Source organism: Equus asinus, chromosome 8 (assembly GCF_041296235.1).
Source record: "Equus asinus isolate D_3611 breed Donkey chromosome 8, EquAss-T2T_v2, whole genome shotgun sequence".
Lineage (NCBI taxonomy): Eukaryota > Metazoa > Chordata > Mammalia > Perissodactyla > Equidae > Equus > Equus asinus.
This window is the reverse complement of record NC_091797.1, coordinates 44,359,056-44,362,766: the sequence shown is the minus strand read 5'-3', so window position 1 is coordinate 44,362,766 and position 3,711 is coordinate 44,359,056. Positions and strand designations below refer to the sequence as shown.

Here is a 3,711-nt window from a genome sequence, read left to right as displayed (position 1 = left end):
TCCTGCACCAAGAGAACACTGATGCTCTGTGCATAGCCTGTGAGGGGAGGGGAGGTGAGCAAGTGGGAGAGCAGGGAATCCACTTGCCTCGTGCTAATGAGCACTTTGCATTTTATGATTTGTCACCTTCTGCTCAAAGACACCAAAGAATCCAGGCTTTACCAGATATCATGGCACTGGGACCTTTCCTCCTTCCTCTTTTGAATTTCAAAATTGTCACAGTCAGACATATCAACTTGGGGAAAGGTGAAAGTCATTTTAACATAATGGAAATGTAAATTGACTAAGTAATAATAACCGCAGATGGGACAGTCTGCAGAATGTCAGAGTCTGGAGCATTTCCTGTGTCCAGAGAGATCACAGCTGCAGACTCAGACCCAGGTTGTTAAAGCAAAACTGGGTGGAAATACTTCCCCCTCCGTTTTGCCATACACACCTCTCAGGCAGCAGGTTGACTTTTGGGGAAATTATTCTCCCTTTTTACCCTTCGAAGGATGCCCTTGTTAGTCATTTAAATCAGTTGTCATCTGGTTAAACTGGTAGGACACAGAAGATCATTGAAGGGAAACTTTACTGCTCAGGAGCCTGTGTAGGGATAAATTGGCCTTAATTGCTTCACAGGGAGAGGAATAGGACCTCTTTGCTAGTTTAAGCCAAGTGGCAAAGTTTCTAACTCAATAGAGTCCCAGAGATCATATGTCTAAAATAGAAAAAGGGTCAGATCCGAGAATGTTGAGAGAAATTGGGAGCCATTAATTCTACCACATTTGCTAAACTTTCTAGATTTCCTAGAGCTCCAATTATCCTCTACCTGAGACAATGTTCCTGTCACTCAAGAGACAGAGGTACAGCCTCAGATATTCTCAAACTGGGAGCTACACGGGACCTGGGATCAAGGAGCCTTCATGGAAAAAGCTGCCACATGGCGGATCTCCTATCTGCTTTCTGGGACCACTCTGGGGACAAGGAATAGTAAAATCTCCTGAGCCCCCAGGCCTAAACCTGAGTCTTCCTCTGCATTTGATGTGGTTCTGGACCCAGATATCATTCATCCTGAGCTCTTCCTGTCAGAGGACTGGAGAAGCTTGAAATGGGGCACCTCCAGGCAAAGCCTGCTTGGCAACCCAGACAGTCCGACTGTCAGCCTTGTGTCCTTGGCCTGGAAATCTTCACCTCAGGGAGATATTACTGGGAAGTGGAGGTCGAAAATGTGATGGTGTGGCCTGTGGGGGTTTGTGGAGACAGTGTTGAGAGCAATTGAGAGACCCAACTCATTTCTCAGAATGGCTTCTGGACCTTAGAGATGGTTGGAAATGAGTCCTGGTCCCTGTCCTCTCTGAGGAGATTCTTCTTCTGACAGAATGCCTTCACCAGTGGGTCTTCCTTGACTACAGATCTGGACAGGTCTCCTCCTATGACATGAGAGACAGATCACCCATCTATACATATCCTCGTTTACCCTTCTCTGGAACCATGAGACCCTTCTTCAGGCTGAGGTCTGTTGACAGCCTCCTCTTCATCTGCCAAGCATTCTCAGGGGCCCAGGAGATTGTTTACAGGGGAGGGACCCACCACAGCCATCAGGAGCAATTTCCTAGTCTCAGAGCCAAGTAGAGAAGCCCTGGCCATCTCTACTATCACAGACAGCATCCCATGCTATTGAATGAGCCCTCTTCCCTCTGGTCATATAAGAGAACCTCCTCCAAAGGGTCCTTTGACACCTCTTCAGGCCCCAGCCCCATCTTTCCCTCATTAGGCTGTTGCTTTAGTAACTCATTTGCTTGTAACCATGGGGCTGGGTCCAGTCTCAGGAAACTTGTGCTGCCACATTTCTCCAAATCAAGAAGAAAGTGTGCAAAAGTGACAAGCAGAAAACCTGCTACTTTTACATCAGAGCTACATATTCAGCCTGATACTTGAATTGACATCAAATACTGTGAACTCCAGGTGAGGGCAATAGCATGCACTAGGATGTAAGAGAGCAGAGGGAAACCACAAAAGGAGGTCAGACATAGAGGAAACAGGACCCGAGAGGTGGGACAAGGCCAAGCCTGTTGGCGTGGTTAAGCCCTATTATTACAGTTAAGGGGTCCTAGGGCTGATGGTACATTTTCAACATACCTTCAAGATTTCCAGACCACACATTAAAGCTCCCCAGGCCTACAGCTGGGATGAAGAAAGATGAAGAATGAGGACACATCTGGATATGCTGTGGTTCAGGTGTCCTTACAATAAACAAGCAGTCAGTACTCAGTTATTGAGTATGGCCTAAGGTTTAAGGTCTCAGCTGAGCAGGTGGATACTGGACCAGGTGGATCACAAGGCTCAGGTTCAGTGAGGAGAGAAACGGGTTCCAGCTTTTTGGTCTCAGGCTGCCTTTAGACATTTAAACATTGTTGAAGACCTCAAAGAGCTTTTGCTCATTTGGGTTATATCTGTCAATATTTATGGCATTACAGATCAAAACTGAGAAATTAAAAAAACCATATTTATTAATTTATATTTAAATAGAAATAATAAACCAATTATGGGTTAATAAAAACACATTTTATGAAAAATAACTATTGTTTCCAAAGCAAAGTAAACTTCATTGAGAAGTGTGTGATTCTTTAATGTAAAAATCCAATATCTGGCTTACCCGAGGATAGCTAGATCCTCATATCTTCCTCTGTATTCAGTGTTGGGTGTCACAGGTCATGCAGGCTCTAGAAAACCTCCCTGTCACTAGTGGGAGAATGAGAGCAAACAAGAAAAATATTATGTTATTGTTATTCTTACTATTATGGAAATAGTATTCACCTTGAGGACGCCTATAAAGTGTAACATAGCCCCCCAGAAATCTACAAAACATATTTTGAGAGCCAGGATGGAGGATCCTAGAACTGAGTCAGAGATCTAAAATGATAACTTAACGGGTGGTGTACTGGACTTGACATAATTTAGTCCCCAATTGTAAAACTGGGATGAAAAATAAGGTATTTAAAGTGTTCAAAATTTTATTACTGTAGTTACAAATGGACACATTCTGGAAAGAATCAGGGACATTGAAATTGCTGATTTGACAAGGTGAAAGACTGGGTTATTACTGTGTATGTGTCTGTGTTGTTTTCATTTTTGGTATGTTGTTGTAATATTATTTGCACAGTTTTAACTAAAAGCACCAGACTGTAAGTTGGGAAACAAGTCCTGCTCATAACTGGCTCTATTCATCTTAAGCAAGTTACAGCTTCTGAGTGTTTCATGATTCTGTACAATAAGGCTTTGAGTGGGTTTGCATATCTTTTATTATAGTTTACAGAACACTTTTGCTTATGCTGTATCTTTGCATTCTCACAGCAAATATGCTTATCCTCATTTCACAGTGATATACTGATGTCTATTACAGTCATAAAGGATATTCTTTTTGTTTAAGGAAAATAGAGTTTTCAGTCATACTTTCTGGATAAATCATGCCTCATATTTAAGATTCCTTTCAAATATTCCAATATTCCAATATTTTAACTGTTTATTGAAACTACACATGAACCCAATCTTGTGCTAGCCACTATGGAGGCATTAAAATAGTGTAAAACTTGACCCCTACCTTCCTTTACTCAGTCTTGTATTCGCATCTTTACTTATTCATTCACTGTCAACAAATTTGGCACCTTTTATGTGTCAACCATGTGCAATATGTGTTGTCATGAGGGAAATAAGCAGGGTGATGTTATG

General features: G+C 42.3%; 1 pseudogene; it reads left to right on the top strand.

The window, feature by feature from the left end:
- Window positions 1–819: 819 nt before the first annotated feature.
- LOC106837874 (butyrophilin subfamily 2 member A2-like) lies at window positions 820–1,614 on the top strand (annotated as a pseudogene).
- Window positions 1,615–3,711: the final 2,097 nt, after the last annotated feature.